This window comes from Pteropus vampyrus, unplaced genomic scaffold, assembly GCF_000151845.1.
Source record: "Pteropus vampyrus isolate Shadow unplaced genomic scaffold, Pvam_2.0 Scaffold207, whole genome shotgun sequence".
Classification (NCBI taxonomy): domain Eukaryota; kingdom Metazoa; phylum Chordata; class Mammalia; order Chiroptera; family Pteropodidae; genus Pteropus; species Pteropus vampyrus.
The window spans coordinates 43,881-59,309 of NW_011888988.1; the positions used below are offsets into that span (position 1 = coordinate 43,881).

Below are 15,429 nucleotides of genomic sequence, written 5' to 3' on the forward strand. Positions count from 1 at the left end.
GTATCTCATTGTGGGTGTTGTTAGCATTGTCTAATGATTAGTGATCATATTTTCATTTGCTTGTTGGTGTTTTTCATGTCTTCTTTGGAGAAATGTCTATTCAAGTCCTTTGCACATTTTCGATTTGGGCTTTTTTCTGTTATTGAAACTTAGAGTTTATTATGCATTTTGAATATTAGTCTTTTATCAGATGTATTATTTCCAGATGTTTTCTTCCATTCTGTGAATTGCCTTTCTCCTCTATTGATACTGTTTACTGATAGACAAAAGTTTTTAATTTTGATGAAGTCCAAATTATCTATTTTTTTCTTTCGTTGCCTGTACTTTTTGTATTACATCCAAGAAATTATTGTGAGATGCAACATCATAAAGCTTCTCTCCTATGTTTTCTTCTAAATTTATAGTTTTAGCTCTTTATTTGGTTCTTTGATTCATTTCAAATTAATTTTTGTGTATGATGTAAAATAAAAGTCGAACTTTATTTTTTATGTCAATATCCAGTTTTTCATAAACCATTTCTTGAAAAGGTGGCCTTTTCCTAATTAAATGTTCTTAGCACCCTTGTAGACAATCATTTGAACATATATGAAAAGGTTTATTTCTGGGTTCTGTACTCTATTTTATTGGTCTGTCTCTATGCCAGTACCACTCTGTTTTGATTATTGTAGCTTTAAAGTTAGTTCTGAAACCAGGAAGCATGAGTCCTTTCAACTTTCTCTTCAATTTCAAGATTGTCTTGGCTATCCCTAATTTCTTAGATTTCATATGAATCATAGGTTGGATTTTCTTCTTTCTGCAAAATGCATATTCACGATGGTGATGGTAGTTGCATTTAATCTGTAGATTGCTTTGTGTAATATTAACATCTTGGCAATACTGTCTTCTAATCATGAACAGAGACTGTCTTTCCATTTACTTATGTCATCTTGAATTTCTTTCAGCAGTTTTTGTAGTTTCCAGTGTAGGAGTCTTTCACCTCCTTGGTTACATTTATTTCTAAGTATTTTAATCTTTTTGATGCTGTTGTAAATAGAATTGTTTTCTCAATTTTCCTTTTTGGGTTGTTCATTGTTAATGTATAGAAATATAACTGATTTATTGCTTGCTGACTTTGTAGCCTGAAACTTTGCTGAATTTATTTATTAGTTCCAACAAGTGCGTGAGTGAGTGAGTGAGTGTGTGAGTGTGTGTGTGTGTGATCTTTAGAGTTTTCTACTTAAAAGATCATGTCATCTGAAACAGAGATAATTTAATTTCTTCTTTCCCAATTAGAATCCTGGGTTTTTTGTGTTTTTTGTTTGTTTGTTTGTTTTGCCTAATTGCTTTGATTAGAACTTTCAATATTATGTTGAATAGAAATGTTAAACATGGGCATCCTGTTTTCTTCCTGATCTTAAGGGAAAACTTTCATTCTTTCAGCATTGAGTATAATGTTTACTATGGATTTTTCATACTTGGCCTTTATTATGTTGAAACTTCTTTCTATTGCAGATTAACCTCTAAATCACTTAGTGAGCCCTCCTGTATTTTTTAATTTTAAGTAGAATCACATTGAATGCATAGGCTAATATTGACAATACACTAATGATAAATTTGCAAGCTGTACCACAGAATACTCAGAGGAAATATTACCAGAAAGAAGAATGATCATGACATTAAATATAAATATCTGGTAGTTTATGATACTACTTTTAATGAGAATAATTAATGTAATTTATGTAAGGAAAAAAAACAAGAAGTTTTGTACAAGGCAAAAAATTAAACTTATGAATTTAGAGATTTCTAAGCTTAATTATTGTTTTTTTTTTACTTATTCTCATTTTTTTCTAGGACATCACCCCGATAACACTGATGATTTAGGTATTATTTTGGTTATTAGTAATCCTGTTTTATGAGACCTTAGAGTAATAGTGTTATTTTGTGATGTCAGTTTGTAAATTAATTTTCTTTCTATTCATACCTTGTATATACAAGACTTAAAGTTCTATTTGGTGGGCTAGTTTTTTTCTAGAAAAGGGTGTTATAGCAAACTTTATGTAGACTCACCAGTTTCATGCAACATATGTTAAAGAAAATGATAAAGTATACTTGTAACAGTTAAATGAAATATAAAGATTGCTTGATGTGTAAATGAAGAAAAATATGTATTTTATTTACATTACACTAGTTCAGTAATGTTAATCTTTTTATTAAATGTGCCTTAGACTTGTTATGTTCTCCCCCTGAACACTGTGGTCAAACTGTCTTTGTGCCAGAAATTCAGTGCCATCTTAAGACGTTAAACACTTGATAAATTTTTATGAAACGAAAAGAGCAGAGGCAAACCTGATATTCTGTGTATTGGCTTATAGAAATTCAGTAAAAATAATGGCAGTTTAGAAGCAGAGGTACTACTGACCAACTAAGAATTAAGATTTTGTAGTGTTATTTATTGCTCTCTGGATAGTCAAAAGTGCATGTTTAAGTATCTATGAATAATTTTTATACATGAGCCCTGATGTTTTATTTGCATTCTTAGAATCTCCTCGGTAATTAAGACTATTTTTTAATTTAGGGATGGGGTGCATGAGACAGGGTTGATGACAATAATGTATTGTTTGTGAAGACTCTGCAAAATGCCTCTATGTAATCAATTAATACAACTTTATTTATGACTTATTCTACAGACTCACTTTTAAGAGACAATTTAAATTAAATCCCAAACAAAATCATAAGAATGATAGACTGAACACTGAACTAATGGATTATAGTTGGAATAATGGGATAATACATTCTTAAAATGATTTTCCTCTAATCTAGTGAATTCTAATTTTTTAAATAATTTTTACTAAACAACCTGGGGTGGTAACTACAGTACAAAACAATGATAAGTGAGGTTTCTATTAAGAGTATCACAAGTTGAACCCTAGGCCTGGAATTTGATTAGAAGGGTTCTGTGATCAAAATGACCTGGATGCACTAGCAGTCAATGCTAAACTAGATTGATAAGCATTTTCTTTGCTGTAGTTTATAGATGAGGTGATAAAAATTAAAATGCACATGCTATCTAGAGACTCACATGTACTCATTATCTTCATACTGATTTTATTTTTTCTCAGATGACGGACTCATTGCTGTGATTGTTCTTACTGTACGTAAGTATCTCAAACTTGGATAACACTGAAATAAGAATATTAATGTGAAGGAACACATTATTTAATGATTTTTCAGTTTCTACAGTTTATATAGCTTGAAATTAAGTAAACCAGTCCAGAAATACCTGAACTTTTACATGATATACCACCTTGTATTGGTAGTTTTATATTTTTTATATTCTATATGTCCACTTAGTAACAAATCCTAAATAATGTATGTTTTTGAGGTGATTAAGCATATAAGTTTCCATCCAAAATATGTTTTGGGTAATATTCTAAATTAAGCCATTAGGACTCTTCTTTGACTTACTGTGGACTGTTTAAGTGACTCCAGGGAATTACATTTAGACAGTGAATAGTCCAGATGGAATATAAATGTATATGTGCTTAAATTAAATAACATTTTCTGAATACTGAAATGTAACGAACACTAATTTCTTCTGCTAGATTTTGAATCTTGGAAATTATTTTTCATAGTTACATGTCATTTGTTTCCTGATTTCTTGTAGTTGTTGGCATTGTACTAGTTGGCACCTGTGTGTACAAATTTCTTCACACGAGGAACAGATAGTAAATTAAACGTTTCTTAAGCATATTGGTGCTTCTCACTCTTGACATACTTTTGTGCAGCTTTTGTTTGTACTCTGTCTTGCATGTTATCTTTTTTTAAAAAATGTGTCCACCTGAGTGTGTCATCAGAATTGCATTTCATTACTAAAAATATTTTTACCTACTTTTTAATATCATTGTAACAAGACTGATCTGTGCAGAGTTGCATTATATATTGTGACTGTAAGAAAAATTTCTGTGGGATTTGAAGTTGAAATTCTGTTGCAAACCATCAACCGTTATGGGGACTTCCCTACCCTAGGTATATCCTATTTCCTAAACTAGATTGGTGGCCAGGATTAAATTTAAAATAGTTCACTGTGAAGATCCGGTCAAGATGGTGTAGAAGGTAGATGCTGTGCTTGCCTCCTCTCACAACCACATCAAAATTACAATGAAACTACAGAACAACCGTCACTGGGAGTCACCTGAGGTCTGGATAAACAGAAGTCCTACAACTGGGGACACACATAAGAGGTCACCTCGAGACTAGTAGGAGGGATGGAGATGTGAAACAGGATAGTCTCATAACTGCATGGGGCAGATGAGAATCAGGAGGGTTATCTTGGCTGCAGAGGCCCCCCCAAGAGGAATGAGGGTTCCCTGTTTCACATTGGACTCCCCATCCTAGGGTTCTAGCGCTGGAAAGAGAAGTCCCCACAATCTCTGGCTGTGAAAACCAGTGGAGATTGTGGCTGAGTGAGACAGAGGCTGTGGGAGTCAAAGACATTCCTCTTAAGGGCCCCCTTTATTGAGCCCTCCTGCCTCCCAGTATGCAGACACAGGTGATCACCATATCAGAGTCTCCATCAACCTGGATAACACAGGTCGCTCTGCCCAGGTAACTCCTGAGACCCCACCTCTCCCAGCTTGCAGGCCCACTCAAGCTTCTTTTAGTGGTTTTTGGCCTGTTTTGGCTCATGCCGCAGACTTTCCTAAAATCTCTCAGAGTAAATGAACTCAGTGAGAATTTTAACAAAGAGATAGAAAACATAAAAATGGAAATAGAAAACATAAAAAAGAACCAGTCAGAAATGAAGACTATAATATGTGAGATGAAGAGTACATTAGAGAGAATAAACATATTGGATGAAGTGGAGGATTGAATCAGCAATTTAGAGGATGGGATAGTGGAGGACACCCAATCAGAACAGCAACAAAGAAAGAGAACCCAAAAAACAGCATAGTTTAAGGGGCCTCTGGGACAATATCAAGCATAACAACATTGGCATCATAGGGGTACCAGAAAAAGAAGAAAGAGAACAAGAAATTGAAAACCTATTTGAAGAAATAATGATGGAAAACCTTCCTAACCTAACAAAGGAAATAGACATACAACCCCAGGAAGGTCAAAGAGTCCCAAACAAGATGACCCCGAAGAGGCCCACACCAAGACACATCATAATTAAAATGCCAAAGGTTAAAGAAAAAGAATCTTAAAAGCAGCAAGAGAAAACTAGTCAGTTACCTACAGAGGAGCATCCACAAGACTGTCAGCTGATTTCTCAGCAGAAACTTTGCAGGCCAGAAGAAGTTGGCCTAAAATATTCAAAGTGATGAAAAACAAGGACCCACGATGCAAGATTACTCTACCCAGCAAAGCTATCACTTAGAACTGAAGTACAGATGAAGAGCTTCCCAGACAAGAAAAAGCTAAAGGAGTTCATCACCACCAAACCAGTATGACAAGAAATGTTGGAGGGACTTCTTTAAGAAGAAGAAAAAAATATGTATGAAAAATATGAATAATAAAATGGCAATAACTACTTATCTACCAACAAGTACTTCAGATGAAAAAGAAATGTTCCAATCAAAAGATAGCGTGCCTGAATGGGTAAGAAAACAGGACTCCTACACATGCTGCCTACAAGAGACTTACTTCAGATCAAAAGACACACAGACTGAAAGTAAAGGGATGGAAAAATATATTTCATGAAAATGAATATGAAAAAAAAAAAGCTGGGGTAACAATACTTATCCCAGACAAAACAGAGTTTTTTTAAAAAGGTTATAACAAGAGACAAGGTCTGAGTAATCCCAAATCTGGATATTTATCTGAAGAAACCCAAAATACTCCTTTGAAGGGACGTGTGCATCCATATGTTCATTGCAGCATTATTTACAATATCCAAGATTTAGAGGCAACCTGGGTGTCCATCAATGGATGAATGGATAAAGAAGTCGTAGTACATATATACAATAAATAAATAATAAGTAAATAAATAATAAGTAATGAATGAACTAATAAATGAATGAAATCTTTACATTTGCAATAACATGGATGGACCTAGAGGGTATTGTGCTAACTGAAGTCAGATAGAGAAAGACAAATGCCATATGATTTCAATTAATGTGGATTCTAAAGAACAAAAGAAACAAGTAAAACTAACAAACTCAGATACAGAAAACATTTTGAGGGTTATTAGGTGAGGGAGGGTTCAGGGAGTAAGTGAAAAGGAGAGAAGGGATTAAGAAGTACAAATTGGTGGTTACACAATAGTCATGGAGATGTAAATTATAGCATAAGGAATATAGTCAATAATATTGTAATAACTATGTATGGTGTCAGGTGGGTACTAGATTCATCAGGGTGATCACTCCGTAAGTTATATAAATGTCTAATCACTGTTGTACACATGAAACGAATATAATATCGTATGATAAGTATAATTGAAAAATAAAAAATATTTTAAAAAACAATCACTGTGGAGACTTTGACAGTTGTATTCACTGGAATTTTTAGAATGAAAGGTTTCATTTGTCTGTATAACTTGGATAATCATAAGAAGCTATGTAGGTGTCCTCATTCAAACACACAAATTGATTTCTTTTCACTTAGAGTCATTATTTATGAATGTTAAACTAAGCAACCCTATTTGATTTCCCTCTCATGTTCTCTTAATTTACTAGGTTGCAGTAAACCATTGGGGTTAAACAAAGTTGCTGAGAGGAGTAAGATCATTAACACATCTTATTAATGGAAAAGGGGGGAACTTAGAATAGAGAAAATGTACAAATATATTTATCTTCTAAGGAGAATAGAGTTTTTACATCAAATTTAAATTTTAATGAAATGATTTACAATGTAATTAAAGACTTAGAATAAAATCCTAGAGCATAGACCAAGATTGAAATGTCAGACTTTTAGAGATTTATTTTTCCCTGTTGTTTTGGAGATAACTTTGAATCAAACTAATATTTTTAAGACTTTTGGTATTTGTGGTTTTATAATATATTTTCCTTTTACATTAATCATTGGGTTTGGACTATGCTGCAGATTTGCGGTTCCAAAATAAGGGGTATGAGACTCGAGCAGTTGGAAGAAAATGCAGGGAACAGTAGGCAATTGCTACATAGCTCTTTATTCCAGCAGGGGCACAGCCTGCCTCACAGAGCAGCAGTTCTCAAGCAAGGGCACACCACCCCTTGCATGGTGGCAGCGCCTTTTATACACCAGTTAAACAGTAGTGGCACACTGCCAAGTTAGAAGCCCGCACATGCGTACAGGGCACATGGTTACATAGGGGAGAAGTGCGGAGTTTTCTTCCACCAGGAAGTTAGCTACGGGTGTGGGAGGGAGCCTGAGCCTGATTACGGTAACCTTTCTTTCTTCTCACTACATTCCTCACATGTAAAGAGTTGAAACATTTCTTATGTTATCTTTTTAAAATACCCACAATGCCTTCATTTGAATCTTAAATGTTATATTGTAGATTACATGATACACATATTTGATTTCTCCATCAATAGTATATTTTTAAAATTGCATACACATAGCTGTCTGAGTAGGATATGCTCTCAGTGAACTATTTTTACAATTCCAAAAGGTTCACATAGAAATAACTTCTAAAGAAAGCTTTGTATTTCTCACTTTCATTCTTTGTTTAAACCATCACTGGATCGGTCAACATGGCAGAGTAGGTAAATGCTGTGCTTGCCTCCTCTCATGACCACATCAAAATTACAATTAAACAATAAAACAACCATCATTGAAAATCTCCTGAAGTCTAGTTGAACAGAAGTCCTATAAGGACATACAGAAGAAGCCGCCTCCAGACTTCATGAGAGGGGTGAAGTGTAACAAGCTGATCCCATACCCACCTGGGGTGGTTAAAAAGAGGGAAGCATATTGCACCCAGTGTGCATACTCAGGCAGGCACTATATCTGGGTCTCTATCAACCTGACTAACACTGTTTACTCCCCACCCAGTGATTTCCTGAGACCCAGCCCACCCAACTTTTAGGCCCACCCAGCTGCTTCCAGTGGCTTTTCCATACAAACAGCCTATCTTGGCTCATGTTGTACACTTTCCTAAAACAACTCAAAGGTTCACAAATGCCGGACAAGTAGCACCTGGGCTCGGTGTTCCCCATACCTCTTGCTGAGCAGCCCCAAATCCGGCAATAGCAGCAGCCAGCCTCAATTCACAGCTTGGCCTCTCCCAGGCACCTCTAAGCCCAGCACAAGAGGCAGTCATCTGTAGATCACTTTGTGGCTCACACCAAGTGGCCCCAGGCAGGGCACAGGCGGAGATGACCTTGGCCTGAAACAGAGCCCCTCCCAAGAAGCCCCAGAATCAACACGCCTGGAGGCCCACTTTATATCACACCAGAGCACCACCCAACCATTTCCACAAAGGAGACACCTAAAGGGCAGAATGGGCAGGCACCAGAGCCCCATTAAAGCTAATCTTGCACCATAGGGTCAACCCCTCCACAATAGCTTCTCTCTGTAGTGAGACCAGTCCTCACAACCAATCAGCTTGAAGATCAAACACTCCCATTGATGTGCACATAGCAACCAGGGCTCAACTGCAACAGGAAGGCACACATGACCCATACAAAGGACAACGCACTAGGAGCATCTGGCTCAGGTGACTAGGGAGACTGTGCCACTGAGCCCCACAGGACAACTACTACATAAGGCCACTCTACGAAGACCTGGAGACTAGCAGCTTTAATACAAAGAAACAAAAACATGGAGGGAGCCAAAATGAGGAGACAAAGAAAAATGTCTCAAATGGAAGAATAGAATAAAACTCCAGAAAAAGAACTAAACAAAATGGAGACAAGCAATCTATCAGATGCAAAATTCAAAACATTGGTTATGAGGATGCTCAATGATCTCAGTGAAAACTTCAACAAAGAGATAGGAAACAAAAATGGAGATAGAAAACATAAAAAAGAAACAAATAAAGAATACAATAACGGAAATAAAGAGTACCTTAGGAAAATCAACAGTAGATTAGATGAAGCAGAGGATCGAGTCAGTGATTTGGAAGACAACATAGCAGAAAACACCCGAAGAGAACAGTGAAAAGAAAAAAATTTCCAAAAAATGAAGATAGTTTAAGAGGCTTCTGGGACATCAAGCATACTAACATTCACATCATAGAGGTACCAGAAGCAGAAGAGAGAGAACAAGGAATTGAAAACCAATTTGAAGACATAATGATGGAAAACTTCTCTAACCTGGCAAAGGAAATACACGTACAAACCCAGGAAGCACAGAGTCCCAAACAAGATGAACCCAAGGAGGCCCACAAAAGACACATCATAATTAAAATGCCAAAAAAACCCCAAAAAACAAAATGACAAAATGAGAATCTTAAAAGCAATAAGACAAAAGCAGTCAGTTACCTACAAGGGAGCTCTCATAACATAAAACTGTCAACTGATTTCTCAACAGAAATTTTGCAGGCCAGAAAGGATTGGCATGAAATATTCGAAGTGATAAGAAAAATAAAAGAAAGAAAAGAAAGGACCTATAACCAAGATTACTCTACCCAACAAAGCTATTACTTAGAATCAAAGAACAGAAAAAAAAAAAGCTTTCCAGACAAATCACCAAATCAGTATTGCAAGAAATGTTAGAGACTTTTCTAAGAAGGAAAAAAAGATCAAGTATATGAATAATAAAGTGGCAATAACTAAATATCACAATCACTTTAAATGTAAATGGATTAAATGCTCTAATCAAAAGACATAGGGTGTGGTGGTGGCTCCATAGTGTAGTGGTTAGCACGTCTGCTTTACATGCAGAAGGTCCTGGGTTCGTACCCCAGGTGGAGCCACGGACCATACCCCGGGTGCGCCCAGCCCCAGGTGCACTCCGCAAGTGTGTGGGAGGAGATGCTCCGCCTTCAGGATCCAGTTCTTAAAAAAGAGAAATGGTAACATCCATAGGTCAGACATGGAAGTTGGGGTCCGGGAGCGGGGGGAATTAAAGAGGGACGGCGGGAAAGGCATAGGGTGACTGAATAGATAAGAAAACAAGACCCTTACATATGCTGCCAAGACCCTTACATATGCTGCCAACAAGAGACCCACTTCAGATCGAAAGATACACACAGACCGAAAGTAAAAAGATGGAATAAGATTCTTCATGAAAATAGAACCAAAAAAAAAAAAAAAAGCCGGAGTAGCAATACTTATCTCAGATAAAACAGACTTTAAAATAAAGCTATAATAAGAGACAAAAAAAAGGACCCAGTAATTCCACTTTGGAGTATTTATTTGAAGAAACTCAAAACACTAATTCGAAAAGACATATGCTTCCACATATTCATTGCGGCATTATTTACAATAGCCCAGATATGGAAGTAACCTAAGTGTCCATCAACAGATGAATGAAAAAAGTGGTACATGTAGACAATGGAACATTACTCAGCCATAAAAAGAGAATGAATTCTTGCCATTTGCAACAACATGGATGGACCTAAAGAGTATTGTGCTGAGTGAAACAGAGAAAGACATATATCATATGATTTCACTTACATGTGGAATTAAAAAAAAATAAAATAAAAATAAAACAAAACAAACTCATAGATACAGAGAACATTTTGATGGTTGCCAGATGGGAAGAGAATTGGAGGTTGGGTGAAGGGAGTAAGGGATTAAGAGGTACAAATTGGTGGTTATAAAATAGTCATGGGAGTGTAAAACATAGCATAGGCAATATAGTCAATAATACTGAAATAACAGTGTAATAGGTGTCAGATGGGTACTAGATTTATCAGGGTGAGCATCTTGTAAGTTGTAAGTTCTATAACTCATAATCACTGTGTTCTATGCTCAAAACTAATGTTCCATGTCAACTGTAATTACAATAATTTTTAAATAAAAATAAAATATCACTGCATCAAACTACTTAAAGGTTTTTAATCAAGTATGAAAAAATAAAAACACTGTAGCAACCTGTTAATGAGTCTTTTAAAGATGAAGAATTATCTGAGCATTGTACCCCCGAGTTAACAGCTTAGTAACATTAGTGATCTAAGACTCTATTTCTGATGAGCTCCAAGTGATGATGATGCTGGGCCTGGAACACTTTGAGTAACCAGGGTAAACACCAGTATTGATGTGCCCATGTTCTTGAAATTTCAATAAATACAAAGATAGGCAAATTTTTCTCATGTTTAAGATAATTGGACTTTTTAAAAGACTCCTCACCTATATATATGTTCTAAAAAAGATGTGAGGTAGTATTTTACTTTACCTGCTTTCCTTTAGAAAAAGTAAAGATTTTTATTATGTTCTTTTTACTGTTTAATATCTGTAATCTTATTCCTTCCCCAAATCAGTTGCCATCGCCTTAGAAACTAATTTAGGAGACTCTAAAGTGTATGCAGATACTTCTTTAATTCTAAGCAAAACTCTGGAAGCAGGGCACAGATAATCAAACATTTATGTTAAAACTTGGTACCAAATGGACTGATGTAAACTTTGTACTTACTATGATTTGGGAATGCAATTACCCTTCTACAGCCTTCATATCAAAGTAGAAAAATAACCTAAGTAGTGACTTTAAGATGGTTAAGCATAATTTAAATTATGATGAAAAAAAGCCATAAGGCTAATGTATCTGCTACTTTTCTGTTTCTTAGCCCTCAAGTAAGAATGGAATAAGATCCCAAATGCTCTGAAGAGGGCCCAATCTATCACTCTTTCCTCTTCCCTTTTAGTTTCCTTTCTTAACCAATTATTCTATCATGCTTTCTAGTCTTAGAATCCATAGTCCTTGCCTTGTTTTTTGTTACTGCTGCATATATTTTACATGTCATGACTATGTGGTTCCAAAAAACAGATGCTTTTTGTTTATATTAATGTTTTCACTTATTTGTAGTGAATACTTTTTTCATAGATGCATGATTTTCTTTATAGTCATTATATCATCCATGGATAAGTGAGAGTTTGCTAAATTCATTAGAATTATTTGTATAATTTATGTATTTTATTTTCTGACTAAATATTTCCCATTTTTTCCATTAAGGGTATTTATTATTTGTTATAACCTAACATGTTTTTAGTGTTACATTAAAAATAGCTGATTCAATAACATGGTAACTTTTAAGCTAAAATAAATGTCACAAAGGTTTTTGGATTTAGTGTACATAGTGGCCAGGTCAGGTGGTGGGGAGTATAATGACATGGAGCAAAAAGTTGAAGGATCAAATTAATTTGAACATTTTTTTTATTTGACTCTCAAATTCTTGAGCATTTAACAAACTCTTCAAAAATTTAAACATAAAACTAATTTTAAAAATCCCAAGATTTTGTAGTTTGTTGAGAGAGCACATTTGCAAGATTTAGATCCATCGGAGGAAAATGGGAGGTCTTATAATAAGTTTTACAGAGATCTTCCCTTGGTTGAAAACAAATGTGCTATAAAGAGAAACTGTACTCACCGCAGAAGTCAAGATGCATCTGAAACGTATGGCTTGTCATAAAACAGTGGGCCCTAAAAAAACAAAGCCAAGCAGCCTTTTCTACACAGAGACCTCTCATGCAAACCACACTTCAGGGAGAAAGCTGCACTAAGCTGCCTGCCTCCAGCACTGAAATGCCTTGCCTGCCTGCACTGTGTTCATGGCCAGCCCTTATAAAGGAGTTCCTGGAATAGTATTGTAACCAATAGGACTGAGGCTTTCTGCCATCCAGTTGGAGCTGTACAGCTATATCCCCATCAGCAATTTTTTCAGCCAATCAGAATGGCTCCATTCTGACCAGACAGGACAATGCCTTTCGGACCAATCAAATTGCAAGAATTTAGAGTTCTCATTTGCATGAGGATGGACCAATCAGAAACCAGGGCAAGGACTTCTGTCTTTATAAATCACCTCTCCTCTGGCTCATAGAGTGCACTTTCCCTTTCCACATAAGACTGAAGGCTTTCTTCTGGGCTGGAGTTGAAATTTCAAAAATGAAACATTGAAAATGTCTTGCTGGAGTAAAGCAGTCACAATACTGATGTATACATGTAAATATAAATTATGTTCTGTTTGTCAAATAATTTGTCAATTACTGAAATATACGTGCACTCAGTTTTCTATACAAAAGTTTGTTTTAATGACAGGAAAGAAACATTTGAACTAAAAGTTTCTTAAAACTGGAAGAATGTGTTTTCAGTGGAATGGGAAGCCCCATGTATAGAGGTCCTTATTCATTTTTTGAAATTTGATTTTCAAATCTAGTAAAAATAAAACATAGGATTGGAGAAGTTTTATATGTGATGATGTGTTTATTTTCAGTGTTTTTTTTTTTTTTTTTAATCTAAAATCAGAGTGTTTCTAATTGGGGCCCATTCCGCTCCTACAGTCATCACTCCTCCCCCTCTCATCTCAGAGCTTGAGGTATGTCTGGGCTTCTCCACTCCCAGTCCATCATGTGCCTCTCCTGCTCACAGGTGTCTAGATGTTCGTGTGACACCAAATTATGGTATGACAGACAAAAAAAAAAATGGTGTCATAAAATTATATTAAATAATCCTCTAACAAGAATTGAGTTTTGTTGTTTTCAATTTTTTCCTGAAAATAAGATTTGCAGGCTGTGTTCAAATTAGATTTCCTATCTCCTAAATTCTTCATCATCTTTAGTTAAAACTAAAAAAAAAAAAAAAATTCTGTATTTCCTCTGAGACGATAACCAAGAGAAAGAGGAGACATGTAGAATTTTTATCGTTCAGGTCCCCACTGTCACATTCTCCTTAGCTGGACTATCATCTCATTCTGTCCTTGAACTTAATTATGAGCAAGATGGAGAGCGGGGATCTGAGGCAATATTTCTGCTTGGAAGCAGGATGTTACTGACCACAACACATTAAACTCAGGTGGAGACAGGGGCAGAACTGGCTCTGCAATGGGCCAGGTGTTTGAGGCAGCTTGCTTTGTTCTGCACCCCGGCCCCTTTGCAGTGTCCTGCAGCATGGCTGTAGGAGTGGAGACCTCTAGAGATGAACCTCCTCGCAAATGCTGTGAGTACTTCCTAGTGATTCTGACACCAACATTAAGCTCTGCAGCCCATGGGTGAGAAAACAACTCTTTAGCCATAAATGCCCTGCACTGAACATGCAGTGTAGTCTTGTTAAAACAGATGTTTCTTAGCTGCTTGATTCTAAGACTGTATGGTGAATTTCTTCAAAGTGGTCAATTCTGTGGAACAATCAGAAATATATGGGCTTTTCGGTATGCTACACTCTAGTCTTACATTAAAAACAAAGGTAAATTGAACTCTACACCTTGTCCTGAGTTTGGCTTCTTTCCCATAGAAAAAATCATGTGAAACTTCACCAGAACCCTTCAAAGGCATGGTGCATATAAATACAGATACCCAGTTTGGATCAAGAGTTAATTACATGGGTTGGGAGCACTTTCTCTGGAGTATAAGTTCAAGAACAGCAATGCCAATCTCTGACCCAGTCTTAGATAGGCAAACTAGACCACTGCCACCTCCACTTCAAAAAGTAAGCAGTAGGACTCTGGATAGAGATAAAAAATATATATATATGACCAAAGGAATCTAAAAAGGAATGAACAGTCTGTATCTGTTCATTACAAACTAGGGGAGAGTAGGCTTCAGGTGGTGAGCACACAGCAAAGTATACAGATGTCATATTTTTAAGTTGTACACCTCAAATTTATGTACTGTTACTAATCAGTGTTATCCCAATACATTTTTAAAAAGAGACAGAAGGTAAATATTTTCAGCTTTGTGGGCCACGCAGTCTGTGTTAAACTACTCAGCTCTGCCGTTGCAGTGGGGAAGTAGCCCTAGACAGTAGTAAATGAATGTGTGACTGTGTTACAATAAAACTTTATTTACAGATACAGGATACAGGATATACTGGGCCTGCAGACTTGTTTCCCAGGCTCTTGCGTAGAAAAAGGAATAGTGAGTTTTATTTTTCCTCATTTTTTTTTTCAAATTCAGAGAAGTTTTAAAGAAATAAAAGTATGAATTGGTAAAATAATAGTAGTTGAAAACTTCAGATTGGGCAAGTAAAGATACAAGAACTAAAACACTGAGGAATAAGCCTGCTTTGGTACATGTGTGTTGGACTTTGTACCTTACAGAGAATATGAACTTACTCTCTAGCAACCGTTTATAAAAATAATATATCACTCCACAGAATATATCTCAATACATTTGAACATAGTAGAAACCAAAACAACTATAAGCTCTCATTACAATATAGAAACACTGAGATTAATAACTAAATAAAAATTCATGGCCAACAGACATATGAAAAGATGCTTCAGTAGCTATTAGGGAAATGCAAATCACAACCACAATGAGATACCACCTCACACCTACCTGTTAGAATAGCTATTGTCAACAAGACAAGTAATGAGTGTTGGAGAGGTTGTAGGGGAAAATGAACCCTCATACACTGCTGGGGGAAATGTAA

General features: G+C 35.9%; 1 protein-coding gene and 1 long non-coding RNA gene across 2 annotated transcripts in view; one reads left to right on the top strand and one right to left on the bottom strand.

Moving 5' to 3' along the window:
* Positions 1 to 15,429, top strand: part of LOC105300309 (membrane cofactor protein-like) — a 120,632-nt gene that overhangs the window by 40,906 nt on the left and 64,297 nt on the right. The gene's annotated exons all lie outside the window — the stretch shown is intronic.
* LOC111746977 overlaps positions 10,529 to 15,429 on the bottom strand; it is a 23,460-nt gene continuing 18,559 nt past the window's right edge. Inside the window, exon 3 of the long non-coding RNA XR_002783339.1 lies at positions 10,529 to 14,173. This is a non-coding gene — a long non-coding RNA (uncharacterized LOC111746977). The remainder of the gene's footprint in view (positions 14,174 to 15,429) is intronic.